We start from the raw sequence: 14,707 nt of genomic DNA on the forward strand, positions 1-14,707 counted from the left end.
TACACGAAAGAGCTGCCCAAAAAAGGTCTTAATGACCCAGATAACCATGATGGTGTGATCACTCACCTAGAGCCAGATATCCTGGAGTGCAAAGTCAAGTGGGCCTTAGGAAGAATTACTACAAACAAAGCTAGTGGAGGTGATGGAATTCCAGCTGAGTGATTTCAAATCCTAAAAGATGATGCTGTTAAAGTGCTGCACTCAATATGTCAGCAAATTTGGAAAACTCAACAGTGGCCACAGGACTGGAAAAGGTCAGTTTTCATTCCAATCCTAAAGAAGGGCAATGCCGCAGACCAGATGGCATGTGCATTTAAAATTCTGATGGATGTTGTGACATTCCTTTCCAGAGATTTGACAGTGATTTGGGATGCTGACTAGCTATGGGATGCTGACTAGCTATGGGATGCTAACCAACAGTTCCAAAGGCATTTTTAGATAGAACTTCATCAAGTGAAATTTGTTCAGATGGTAAGACAAACACTGAACTAGAGGTTATAGTAGGAGGAAGACTAGGGAAGGCTGATGGTCCTTCTATCAGGTATAAAGGGGAGGAGTTTGCCTTGTCCTGTAGGACCCAAAGGCACTGCACCTAACAAGTGGACGAGACATACTAAGGCTTAGTATGAAGAAATAAATATTTTTAAATATTTAAAAAATTGTTAACGAATTATAGTTGAATTACAATGTTATTTTAATTACCACTGTAGAGAAAAGTGACTCATTTATGTATACATTCTTTTTCAAATTATTGTCCATTATGGTTTATCACAAGATATTGAATGTAGTTTCCTGTGCTGTGCAGTAGGAGCTGCTTATTTATCCATTCTGTATATACCAATTTGCCTTTGCTGATCCCAAACTTCCAATCCATTTCTCTCCTACCTCCCACCCCAGCAATCACCAGTCTATTCTGTGCCCCTGATTCAATTTCTGACTCATAGATAGGTTCATTTGTGTCATATTTTAGAGTCCACATATAAGTGATATCATACGGTATTTGTCTTTCTCTTTCTGACATAATTCACTTAGTATGATAATTTCTAGGTGCTTCCATGTTGCTGCAAATGGCATTATTTCATTTTTTTTTTTTATAGCTGAGTAGTATTCCATTGTATTGTGTAGACCAAAATATTTGTTAAGATTTTTCTGTAACAGCCCAAAAACCCGAATGAACTTTTTGGCCAGTCTAATATATATGTACCACATGTTCTTTATCCATTCATCTATGAATGGATATTTAGCTTGTTTCTATGTTTCAGCTATTGTGAATAGTGCTGCTATGAACCTAGGGGTGCATGCATCTTTTTCAATTATAGTTTTGCCTGGATATATGCCCGGGTGTAGGAATGCTAGATCATATGGCAGCTCTATTTTTAGTTTTCTGAGGAATCTCTGTACTGTTTTCCGTAGTGGCTGCACTTAGATTTTCCATCAAGAGTGTAGGAGGCTTCCCTTTTCTCCACATCCTCTCCAATATTTATTTGTAGACTTTTTAATGATGGCCATTCTGACTGGCATGAAGCGGTACCTCATTGTAGCTTTGATTTCATTTCTCTAATAATTAGCAGTGTTGAGCATCTTTCCATGTGCCCATTGGCCATCTGTGAAGAAATACTTTCTAAGGGTGTTTTCAAATGTTAAACTGTCTCCAAGGAAGTCAGACTGCTCTTACTGTATGTGTCCAAGTCAAGCCTGGTTGCCTTTGGTCATGAGTGCATGTGAGTGTGCACATGTGTTTGTGTGTGCACAGGGCAGTTGTGTAGAGGGGACATAGATATCAGATGAGAAGCTGCAGTGGATGACTAAAATCCTAAGTGTCCAAGACACTTATTTAATGAATGAGTCTAAGTATAGAAAATTATTATTTATGCAAGATAGAAGTTTTTGTTTAGCTGAGTTGCTCCAGTCTGAATTCCCCTAGAGACCAGTTTTACTGTAGTATTATGCTATTTAGTCATTATTTCCATGAGCATGTATTGAGTGCCTGACTGAGAGGCAGAAAGAGGATAGAGTGGAAGACGGACCAGGTTCCTGCCCATGGGGAGTATGCACAAGGCTGAATGCCAACACACAGTCAAGGCAAAGGATGGTAAAAATCTGTGTGCCTTGGGAGGGCACAGGTCCATCCCCTGTGTAGGACAGTGGGTGAGATTAAAATCTGAAGGCTGAGTACAGGAGAACTCCTTGGTGGGCATGGGCAGAAAATGTTGTCCAGAGACCCAGAAGTTCAAGAAACTGAAAGAAGCTGGTGTGGACATTTGAAGCGTGGCAGCTACAGGGAAGGTAGAGAAGAGTGTTTGCAGATGAGGCTGAGAAGGCTGGGGACAAAGGCTGAAGGACCTTAGGGACCCTGTTCCAGGAACCATGATATTTGAAGAGTTACGTAGTAAGACTTATGTCTTATGACTGGCACCTTGGCAAGGAGATGTTTTAGGGCAGTTTGTCAGTCTCAGTGCTACTGACAGTTTAGACTCCTTCTCTGCTCTGTGGGTTGCCCTGTGTATTGTAATGATATTTAGCGGCATCCTTGGCCTCTAATCATTGAATGTGAGTAGCATCATCCCAGCCTTCAGCTGTGACAACCAGAAATGTCTCCAGACATTGCTAGATGTGCCCTGGTGTGTGTGTGTGTTGGGGGAAGGGGGGAGAAATGTGAAGTTGCTCCTGGCTGAGAACCTTCGATGTAAAGGCTAGATACCATGATGATCTGAACGGAACTGGAAGATCATGACAGAAGTGTGGATCAGAAGGGAACAGGTGGCATCGGCAGATCTTCGGAATGGGTTGACAAAGAGAAACAGGGAGAGCTGAAAGATGAAGCCTAGCTTTGGGCATTTGGCAAATAAGTGATGGGTGGTGTTATTCCTGAGTTGTGGGACCCAAGACAGGTTTTCCAGAGAACATGATTAATCCTGTTTTGGAAATGCTGGTATTTAAACCACGTCTTTTAGTTATTTGTTGGCATTGAACAAAATTGTTTTGCAAACTGTTTTCATTCTTGTTATAAGGTTGAGCAACTCTGTCCCACAAATTCTAGTTTTGCTTGGAAACTGCAAAGTAGTCCCCGAATATTTTAGAGGGAGTCGATATTGATGGCAAAAGAAAATTTGCAGCTACACATTTGCTTGTTACAGTTCCTTTTCTATAAAACCTTATTTTTGGTGATTTAAATAGAGCATTGCCTGAATGTTTGAGATTTTTATAGCTACACTTGGTTGTGTAGTATTATGGTTCCTTTTCTGTAAAATGTTATTTTTGGCCATTTCAAATAAATCATTTCCCATCTTAAAAAAAAAAATAAATAAAGTGCCCAGGGGACAGCCAAGTAGATAACCAATGGGGATGAGTCTATCTGGGGTTCAAGGGAGTCTTGCAAGGGTTCTCAATTGGAGAAAAGACTTTTGAGAGCTGCCGTCCTTTTGGTGGAGCTTCCCAGGTAGCGCTAGTGATAAAGAATCTGCCTACCAATGCAGGAGACGTAAGTGACATGGGTTCCTTCCTTGGGTTGGGAAGATCCCCTGGAGGAGGGCTTGGCAACCCAGTCCAGTATTCTTGCCTGGAGAATCCCATGGACAGAGGGGCCTGACAGGCTGCAGTTCATAGGGTCGCACAGAGTTGGACACGACTGAAGCGACTTAGCACACCTGCCCGTCCTGTAGGTGGTGGTTGATATTTCATCTACGCTCTCCTGACTCCACGGATAACACTGTCAATGATGCATCTTGGGTGCCCAGGTGTTTGGGGTGCTTGCTGGGCCCTGTACGTAGGAATGTGTGTCTGATTCCAGGTGCTCAGGGTGCCTGGCGATTCAGCGGGGCCACCCCTCAGGAAAGAGCTCCACGTGACTTCCTGACTGCGGAGGGGTGGCCCTACCGGGCTGACCTTTCCTGCTCCAGGCAGCTGAAGTGCTTCTTAAGTGATGGCTGAGCGGCTGAAGCTATTACTCTAACTGTAATTTGTAATGGCTCTCTAATGCTTTAGAGAAAGCTGGGTTTGTTGGGATGAAAGGTGACTTTTAAAAGTCAGTAATTATACTTCCAGTGAAAATGTGTCTTCGGCACAGTGCATAACCATAGCATGCAGGGCAGCCAAGAATTCACTCCTGGACAGGGCTTATATTAATCATAGTTTCAATGCCCAGAGAACGTGTTCTCAGTAGTTAACCATCCTCCTTCCCCTCCTTTAGATGTGGGCCTTGTAATCAAAAGAAAGACACACCCTTAACTATAACAGGGCTGCTGCACTAAATAAAAAAAATTATAGTTATTATACAAGGACTTCATACTGAGCAGGGTCAAGTAATAACACATCTGGTAACCTCCATTAAAGAACTGAGTTATGTTCAGCTTGTGTTTTAATTAGCCTGTGATAAACAAAGAATCAAAGGCCATTCCGCTCTGGTGGTTTTTATATTTACAACTGACTTCACCTGCACTTAGATACAGGTTTATGAAGTATTAAAAAGCGAGGAGTTCCAGTCGCGCTGTCTAGACCATTTACTGTAATAGATCAGTTAGGAGGCTGTATTTCTGAACTAGCCAGATGTTTACAATGCCTACAGAGCTGCTCGGCTGCTTGGTTTACAGAAACATCTTGGACAAACACGGTGTCATCTCCCAAGAAAGGATTTGGTATCAATAGTTTCAGATTGCTCAGAAGCCTTCTCAGTTTGTGAATAGGTATCCAAACTATGAGGTTTAGGAAAAGAATTTGTCATCTTCTGAGTTGATAACTAAGTCTTCTTCAAGATTGAAAAAGGTTAGAGGATCCAATGGAAAAACATTTCTATAGGGGTGGGGAGTTCAGCCAAAAAAGACAGCTGCCTGGCCCACCCTGCCAAGTTCCCAGCTGAGATTAAATACTGAGATGGTCCACGGGGAAGGCTCTAAGAAAATTTTCTTTAAGTTCTTCCTCTGAGCTTTAATGATCTCCCAGGTATGTTCCAACTCTATAATTCTCATGTAAAAGATTAACATATGTGTTGTACTCTTCAGCTTATCTCACAGTTTCATGGGTTGCGCCTGTGAAATTGGCCTGAAGTAAGCATCTGCAGTGACCCTGTTCCTCTCTGTCCCCTGGGAGAGCTCACCACCGTCTTCCTGTCCGTTCCTGTTGGGTATCTGGGTCAGCTCCCGGGACAAGGACTGTGATAGATTCAGCTCAGTGTCTGTTTTCTTCCTTTCAACCACTGAAAAACAAACAAGCCAAAAAAAAAGAAGAAAACCCCTCTGTATTTTGAAGTATAATATATATGCAGAAAAGTGTGAAAACATCAGTAAGCATACTCTCTTAGCCCCCACCTGGGTCAACAAGTAGAATATCAATAGCACCTCCAGAAACTCCCCTGAAGTCCCCCCACTTACTTTATTCCCCAAAGTAACTGTTCTGACCTCCAAAAGAGATTTGTTCTGCCTCTCTTTGAAGTTGGTATAAACAGATTTTAACAGAACATGCTCTTTCGTGTCTAACTTCTTTCACCAGCATTTGTGAGATTCATCAATGGTGTAGCAAATGGCTGTAGTTGTTCTTTAAAAAAAATAATATATAATCTTCCTTTGCATGAATATACACCCCAGTATACTTATTCATTTTACTGTTGATGGACATGTGTCCATTTTGGGATCATTAAGCATCAAAAATTGGACATTTTGGTACATGTTGTTTGGTGCTCACAGGCACACATTTCTCTTGTACCTTGTACCTGAGTCGACCTCTGACAAGTCATTCACCTTCTTAAGATCCTTTTCCTTCTCTTTGAAACAGGTTAATGAGGTCAGCCTGGACAGACTCTCTCTGCCCCACTGTCTGTGGCAGGTTTGCAGAAAGCTTGTACTATCCACATCTCTGCATTCTCGCTCGTTTCCTCTGTGTTGCATATGGTCGCAGTGAGCTCCCTGACGTCAGGGGAGTCACATTGTTTTTTTCTGCAGACCACTAGTTCTCGTGGTGTGGTCCCCACCTCTACAGCATCAGCATCGCCTGTGAGCTTGTTATAGATGCATGTGCTCAGGCCTTTCCCTAGACCTACCCGATCAGAGGGTGGGTTTGGAGCCCAGCGCTCTGTGTGTTCACAAGCCCTCCAGGGAGTTCTGATGCCCACTCACATTTGAGAACTGCTGTTTTAGTCAACTCTCCTCTCCCATTACCTTTTTTTCAGCTTTTACACAGTGCAAAGCACTTGGTAGGAAAGGTATTCATTCATTTGCTCTTCATTTATTCACTCAATACTTGCTAAGTCCTGCTAAGCAAGGTACCTGCTAAGGATACCTGCTAAGTCCTGGGTAACACTGGGCTAAACATTGGAGTTGGGAAGATGCATTCTAGATGGTCCTGGCTCCTAGAGAGCCCAAGATCAGCCAGTGGATGTGATACTGTAGATAGATGCATGGAGATAAGAGAAAAAGGAGTGATCAACTCTCCTGGGGAGGTCCAGGAATGTTTCACTCAGAACATGAGACGTACACTCAGATAAGTGTAGAACTAAATCATTAAATGGCATGCCCCTAAGTGAGAACTAATTAATGCAGGCACACTGCTAGCAGTCCCTTAATATAAAATGCAATGTCATCACTTTTTAAACCCAGATGATTGGATCATTTGTTGTTCAATTGCTCAGTCGTGTCCTGTCTCTTTGCGACCCCATGGGCTGCAGCACATCAGGCTTATAGCCATCCATTAAATATGTGTTGGGTTTCTGAATGAACTGGCTGTATTTTTCTATGCATTTTTGGTCCTGTGTTATATTCATTCAACATGCATTTATGGAGCACCTGCTGTATGATGGGAACTCTGCTTTATGCTGGGTTACTGAGGTGAGTGGAAAGAGAGTTAATTGGCACAGCAGAAATAGACAGTCTTCATTTCCTGAAACCAGGAGTTGAGATTAAGGTGAAGAGTTTGAACGTTTACTTTGTGGTCTTGGCTGGTCCCAGAAAGTGATTTCAATGCATCTAAGTGGTCAGATCAGTCAAGATGGCTGTGGGGCTGGAAGAAGCCTGTGTGTTTCATCTTCTTGCATGAAAAAATGGATCTACTCAGTCCTTCAGGGTGTTTTATAAAGTTTAAAAGTTCTTTTGATGGCATGACAGAACTCATGGGTGCTCACATAGATTCAGGGCACAACGCTTCGTTATTTATAGCTCAAGACGAGAGAAGGCTGCTAGTCAGGGCCGTGCAGGGAGTTGAACCTGGGGGTGGGGTAACAGCAAGATGGGCCTGCCGGGGTAGGCGTTGTATGGCCAGTTGGGTGCAGTTAGCTTGGTTTCTTTCCACGTAGACTAGCTCATTTGAATAATTTGTGGGCTCTGGGGTAGAGAGGCTACTGCTAATCATCTGGTGCCTGGGTCTCCCCAGAAGGACAGGTGCACAGTGAAAAGGTCCAATCAGGGCAGTGATCGATGTGTGCATTCAACTGCTCACGAAGGGGGACTAACTAACAGGACTGTCTAGCCAGGGTCTGAAAACTTAAAAGTCAGGATAGACTTTAAAGAAAGAAATCACATTCACACAAGGAAAGTTTGGGAAAGACAAAACCCTATTTTACTGCAGGGGAGCACTTGTTCAGCTTTGGGGTGGCTGTCCCCAACATTTCCATCTGTCCTTGTCTATACAGTGGATTTTTTTTATTTTTTGGTTTTCATATGGGAGTAGATTTGGGAATTCAGCATCAGGATGAGTGAGCCAACATTTTCACCTCCATGATACACAGTATGTCTAGCCTGGTGAGGGGAATGATGTGTTAACAATAAACCCTGCAGATCCTGTTTAGTTATTCCAGTTGAAGTTACCGGTGATGGAAGGTGGTCCTCAAAATAGGGGTGGCCAGACACTCCTGATGTGTGTTGTCAGTAATCGGCAAATTGCATAAGAAGTGTCTGTGATTATCTGATGGGACTCCTGCATGAAACTCACAGGCCCTTTCTGGAGAACAGATTTATCAGAGGCGAGTAAGCACTTAAGCTGTCTAAAAGATTCCAATTAATGTTACTGTGGCCTGTCAAGCGGTATTTTTTTTTCTTTTTTTCTGGAGTGAGTCAGAATAAAATCTAGTGAGGCCTAAGAGAGGAGTCAGGTCAGAGATGAACTTCTGCTATTTTGGAGCCCCTTTTTTCCCCCCCGGAAGTTGTATGCATGGATTACAGCAGCAGGAGCCGGTCTCTCTTAGAAGCCTGTGTTGTGAGCTCTGTCTTCAGAAGGCAACTTTTTGCTTGAGCTCTTTCTGAGCCAGGAGGATGTCTGAGTCTGCTGCTCTCAGAGCTGGCTGTGTGCAGGATTGCACACAAGCAAAGCTGGGCCGTTGGGCTAGACACCTGGGAAGAACAATTAGGTCCATACCAGCCTCCAGACAACCTCTTTTCCCAATAAAGCTTACGTTCTGCCAGAGCTGCCCTGCGATGCAGACGTGAAGTTCATTAAGAGAGACTGAAGAGCATCCATATGTAAAGCACTGGTTGTCCCAGGATGCACAGGTAAAGTGGTGGGCTGTTATTCTTGGCGGCTGTGCTGTCTGAAACCTCAAACAGTCCTTTCATATAATCTGGGCGGAGTAATTCACTGTTTATTTATTTATTTTTTAAAATTCAACTTGCTTCTACATTAAAAAAAAAAATACCACAACTACTGTGCTTATTTTAGCAAGCTTCTTTTTTAAAAAGACAAAAATCAATATTCTCCCTTGCACGGCTGATGTCCTGGGGGATGAACTACAGGAATCATTGTTAAATTGCTGCTAGTCAGTCTGTGTGAGAGAAAAGGTCAATATTTTTCTTTTCTAGAAAGAAAGCCCTCTGCTTTCCTCTTGGGGGACAAGAGAATGCAGCAGCAGTAAATTACTGGATTTTGTGCCCAGATGATTGCTGGGGAGAATTCTACTCCTTGAATGAAAATACCCCTCCTCTCTTATGTTTCTTCCCTCTCACTTCTCACGCTCTTAACCCAGGAAGCAGTTCCTTTGGCCCAGGTCACTTGCTTGTCCCTGCAGAACTTCTTTGTGAGGACTTCCCTAGCCCCTTAACCGACTCCTGTAGGAGGTCAATCCTAGAGGGCGTCTCTGAAGAGTTCAGAACTAAAATGTCATTGTGATCAGTTAGGATAGTCTGGGTTATGTGGCGGTAACAAAAACTCCACTCTCAGTTACTTAAAACCACTGAGTTTAATTCAATTTCTGTTCATACTCCTCATCCACTGTAGGTCATCAAGTGCCTCTGCTCCTTGGAATTGTTCAGAGATCCAAGCGGAAGGAGACCGTCTCCTAACACTGACCACTGAAGTGGTGGAGACAAGCAGGATGAGCTGCGCTTCAACCCCGACGCTTTGCCTTAAAAGGCACACATCACATCTGTTTATACTTCATCAGCCAAAACAGGGGATAAGGCACACCTGCCTTCCAGATGCCCAAAAGGCAGAAGCAACTTGAATGTCTGTGCAAAGCCTTAACGATCCCTGTGGTCACCCATCCAACACACTGGAGAGTCGGAAAGGCTCTGAGAGGCCGTCTCCTCTAGACTTCCTCCTGAGGGAGACAGCTTTCCTGCAGCTCGTGGATCGCCCCCTGGTGCTCAGCCTCTGCGGCAGCGTCTCTGGTGAGGCGGACTCACCGCTGCTGGGTGCAGCCCCTCTTGCTACTGGTCGAGCTAAAGCTGCTTAGAGGCCAGAGGTTTGAAGCTTGGTCTCTTTCTCTGGCCGTGAGACCCTGACTACGCAGCTCACCTTGCTAAGTCTCTGTTTCTCCTTCTGCAGAACAGGAGTATTATTTTATTTAAATTTGAATTGAAGATTCGATAAGTTCTATGAAGCCCCTCTCTGATTGTCACATAACCAAAGACAAAGGCTTGCTCCATCCCTCTTGCTCCTGCTGTGGGATTAGATATATTAAAACTTCTCTGCCCATTGTAGATGGTAAAAAAAAAAAAAATTAACTTGTCTATGAGCACAGGTAAAAAACATACCAATATTTGAGCAGAAGTGTCTATGGAAAGGTTTTGAAGTCCAGGGGCGTAAATATTTATAAATTGTTCAATTATAACAGACATTCATTTATTTAAAACTAGATGGATTTTTATTTTTATCTTTTCTCTGCTTCCAGTTTCTTGCCTGGAGTGTAACCGTCTCCTTCTTTTACTTTGAATTACTTTTCCTGTCTCAGTCTCTTTTCAGTGTTCACTGACAAAAGTGGCCTGCATTTTCTCAGAATGTAGCATTTTTCCATGACGCCTACAATATGCCTGGGCACTGTGTTTGAAAGCCATTGTGTCCGCCCTTGCTTTTTGGAATGAATGAGTGGATGACATCGTCAAAGCATCCATCAAGGTCTCTAGCGCTTAGTAGGTCCTCAACATATGGTCCCTCTTCTCCCTTCCCCTTGGGTCACCTTGGAGGGCAGTTCTCATGGCTGAAGCTCAATATGCTAAATGAAATTCAGAAACAAGTTGCCTGTCAGTGCCCTTCATAAAATATTACCGTCATTTTGGACAAATGTCTCAGAGGACATCTGGCTATTCCCTGTGAGTTATGATGATCTAGCTAAGCAATGGCTATTTGAAGAATGGTTAAAGGCATTCAAGAACAGTGGGTAAGCAGAAAATACAATGGGGTCAAGAGAGTGCTAGCGAGGAAGGGGGCAAATAACTTTCTGACTTTAAAATACATAAGTTGATATAAATAGTGCTTTCCTTCAGACATGCTTTGTTGAATGAATACAGTGTTTTACAATTTTGCTACTTAATTGGACAGTGAATCTGGAGAGCTGCTCTGAATTGCCACTTTAAAAAGAAACAGGATAGGAGCTCACTTGGGTGAATTACCTTACACTCTATCCTTTGCCCTGGGTGATACCTTTTGGTCTGAGTCCAACCTTCTCATTTTCCAGTTGAGAAGATGGGGCCTCAGAGAAGTCACAGAAATTCAAATTTGGACATAGGCATCCACTCAGATTCTCTCTATCCTTCCCTCTGAAGTCAGATGTAGACTCTGGGGCCAGCTGGGGAGTGTACTGAACAGAGATCCCACAGGGGAGACTTCCTTCCATCTGATTGTTGGGTCAGTATGGGAGGCTCCAAAACGCCTTTCCTGGGGAGATGGTGGCACAGAGAGATGACGCCTTTCTGAGACAACCTCCTGACCTTCCAGATTTGCCCTTGGGATTTGCTTCAGCTCGAGGCGGCCTTGTTCCCTTCAGATGTATAAACATCTTAGATCTGAGATTTTGATCAAGAGGCAAAAGATCACTGAATGTTGTTCATTCTTGGGCCGGTAGGTTTCAGGAGGAAGAAAAAAAAACTCATGCCGAGTGTTCTTGTATGAAACTGAGGCCATAAAAATTGAGTATGTTTGATGTTGAAACTGTCACATTCTGGGTTGATATTCTTACTATCAGAGACAAGGACAAATGTCTCTCATTTGTTCCTCTGTTTTCTATTTGCTTCCCCTCCCCTCTTTTTTTTTTTTTTTTCTTTTTGGAAAAGGCCCTAGGAAAGGACACCTTCCGCTTCTGGTAGGAATTTGCCTGGAACTTCAGGCGCAGGCCTTCCTTGACTTCTCTCTCCGACCACGTGGAAGGGTAATGTCTCACTCTCAGCACTCAGAGCCCTCATAACAGTGTTTCCCTGTGAAAGCTTGTCACCTTTAATTCTGCATAATAGGTGAGGATATTCAGGTTGCATTTCCCATTGTAGAATAAGAACTCCTCCAAGGGTGTGTCATCAACCGATTTATCCTTGAATCCCCCACAGTACAGTGCGTCCCCTTGGCAGTAGCTTAAAAATGTGTCTGAGAAGCATTTCGTCAGATACTATTGCTAGGTTGCCTCAGATTAACTGGCGGGCTGTGCTGAAGCCCGTGCAAATCTCAGCGTGTGGCCTTCACTCCAGGGAGACGCGGGTAACGTGCATGGGAGGTAACAGACCTTTCTCTGGTGGTTCTGACCAATATGACTGCTGTTTAGTGGAACAGTGTCCAGCACACAGCAAGGCCTGTGCTAAGTGCATGGCACACTTGAACAAAACGTCCAGGAAACCAGTATCTCAAGGTGAATCTGAGATGAGGCATGGCAAATTCGGACATCAGGAGGCCACTTTAGAACCTTCCAGGGTGCAGGGTGGTGAGTATTCACAGTGAGCTTCCTGTGGCATGGAGGTGGCAGGGGCCCTGATTTGCAGCATTTGCTGATTTCTGCGGTGTGAGCGTTATCCCCGTGGCTGGCTTCAACGTCAGCGGCTTTAGAGTTGGGAGGAGATGCAGGCACTGTGAATCTCCTCCAGCACACCCCAGACTGACCTTATCCCTCTTCGGGCCCACAGACCCAGCAGGGTGGTGGGGCTGCCCTGAAGTCAAGGCTGTGTGGGGTCTGAGGTTTTGGATGACCTCGTTTTCTGTGGCTCCATCAGGCCATTCGTCTAGCCGGTAGGGCTAGTATTTCCAAGTTTATAATTTTCCCATGTCATGAGCCTTTCTTTAGGCCTTATTAACTCTGCTTCTGTTACCGATATGGTGCCTTGGACGTCAGAATTAACAGCTAAACACTTGGAACTGAAAGCTGGCTACATTCTGAGCTCAAACAGCTGGTAGCAATGCAAAAAAAAAATTGTTGCATCATCTTTTTGATATTATGTAGCTTTATAGAATTTGAATACTTCTAAAAGCCAGATTAAGTCCAACTGGTCTGGGTATGAGATGGCAATAATATGGGGATCATTAAAACTGTGGAAATCCCCAACTAGAATGGTTGCTTATCTTCATTCACTTCCATGTACACTCTGGATGAGCAAAAATGTTAAATTAATTGTTTAATTAGAAATTAATCTCAGAGTATGAAATGTGGAGTCAGACCTAGACTCAAGATCTAGCATTGTGACCTCTGGTCTCTGTAAGCATTATTGTGCTCATCAACAAAATGGGTATGATGATGATAACAGTAATGATGATGATAGTAAATTCTTAGAGCAATTATGAGGCTTACAAAAGAGATTGCTTCCATGTTGTTCAGCACATACAATGTCCTATATGCTGAACTGGTGATGATCGAGGACCCTGAGATGCTTTAGCAACACCAGAAGTCTCATGATACTCTCTTGGTTAGTGCTGTTTTGGTGCTTTCTTTAATACAGATGTTCATCTTTGTGAAGCAAATTATATTGTTTGAATTGATGCTTACAAAATCCTGAGATATATACACTTACTTGATTTATTGCCGTCTATTAAACCAATGTGCTCAGCGTGGGCTGTTTGAGTGTGAAGCTAGGAGGCTCCGTCTGGCACTTTTCATGCCCAGGACTGGCCTTGGCTGCCCCAGAAGGTGGGAAGTGTCACAGAACAGAGGCTGCTTGGCCCAAACTCTTCCAGCCACGGCAGCTGCTCTTCAGGGAAGGTGCAGCCTTCGTCAGACTTGGATTATCCTCTGAGGATGTTTGGGAGGTGAAAACTACAAATTGACTCAGAGGGTTAATGAATAGTTATTATTGGTGATTGAGGATGAGTTAAAGTTACCTTTTCCTTGAGTTATATTTTTCCTCCAGTTGTCCAACATTGCCCACAGTATATAGTTGTGGGGTGTCTTTACAATCCTATTAATTTGATCACTGTGTTATTTAATCCTGTAAGGGGAAATCTGTACTGATACCTACTGATTGACAAGAAAATCAAATGAACCAAAAGCCAAATTAAAAGATAGCTCATGTGGCACAGAGGGGCTTTCCTCCAAATAACACAGTATGAAAAGGGACAAAAATAACTTACAGTGTAGAAACCTGACCCACATGACCTCAAGGTCAACATCAAGGTCAAGATGAGCAATGATAAATCATGTTGATAGTACATATCCTTGATATGATGTGATGTGAGAATGGCACTTTCCCGCTGTGATTTTCCTTCCAGAACACGTAACTGTTCTCTAATCATGAGGAAAACAGCAGACATCACAATTTGGGCATATTTTTAAAAATACCTGGCCAGTATTTCTCAAAACTAACAAGGTTGTCAAAAACAAGGAGCGTCTGAGAAACTCTCCCAGGTAAGAGAAGCTTAAAGAAACATAACGACTAAATATAACATAGAAGCCTGGGTAAGATTCTGGATCAGAAAATGGGCATTAGTAAGGCAATTGGAAAGAGTTTGGTTAATACTGTACCAATATTGGTTCATGAACTGTGACAAATGTGTGTGAACTGTGCCACACTCATGGAAGATACTAGCAAAAGGAGAAACTGGGTGAGGGTATATACAGACTCTACACTTTGCAATTTTTATATGAATCTGAAGTTATTCTAAATTTTAAAAAAATCCATTGAAAGCAGGCAGCTCAGCCTTGAGGCTTGTTTCGCTCATTCACTTATTCATTTATTTTTGAGAATAAAATTAAAAGTCATAATTGTGGGTATAAAACTGTTCAAAGAATTGGGAATTCTCTGATGATCCAGTGGTTGAGACTCTCTGCTTTCACTGCCGAGGGACCAGGTTCAATCCCTGGCCAGGGAACTAAGACCCCACAAGCCCCAGACAAAGAAACAAAAACTACTCAAAGAATAAAAAGGTGAAAATATAACTCTTGATCATATACTTTTGACCATCCAAGGGGAGAGATGCGAATGTGCAAGGAGAAGGAAAGTGCTGTGGAAGTGAAGAGACATCTGGAGAGATGGCGGGGGTCAGGGCAGGAGATGGCCATAGATTGGAAATCCAGCGTGGCACGGAGCAGAGGCTCAGGTACCAA

At 43.3% G+C, this 14,707-nt stretch overlaps 1 long non-coding RNA gene across 1 annotated transcript in view; it reads right to left on the reverse strand.

The window, feature by feature from the left end:
• LOC110148760 (uncharacterized) overlaps positions 1 to 14,707 on the reverse strand; it is a 41,232-nt gene that overhangs the window by 4,537 nt on the left and 21,988 nt on the right. The window contains exon 3 of the long non-coding RNA XR_011491876.1: positions 5,093 to 5,191. This is a non-coding gene — a long non-coding RNA (uncharacterized lncRNA). The remainder of the gene's footprint in view (positions 1 to 5,092; positions 5,192 to 14,707) is intronic.

This window comes from Odocoileus virginianus, chromosome 16 (genome assembly GCF_023699985.2).
Source record: "Odocoileus virginianus isolate 20LAN1187 ecotype Illinois chromosome 16, Ovbor_1.2, whole genome shotgun sequence".
NCBI lineage: Eukaryota > Metazoa > Chordata > Mammalia > Artiodactyla > Cervidae > Odocoileus > Odocoileus virginianus.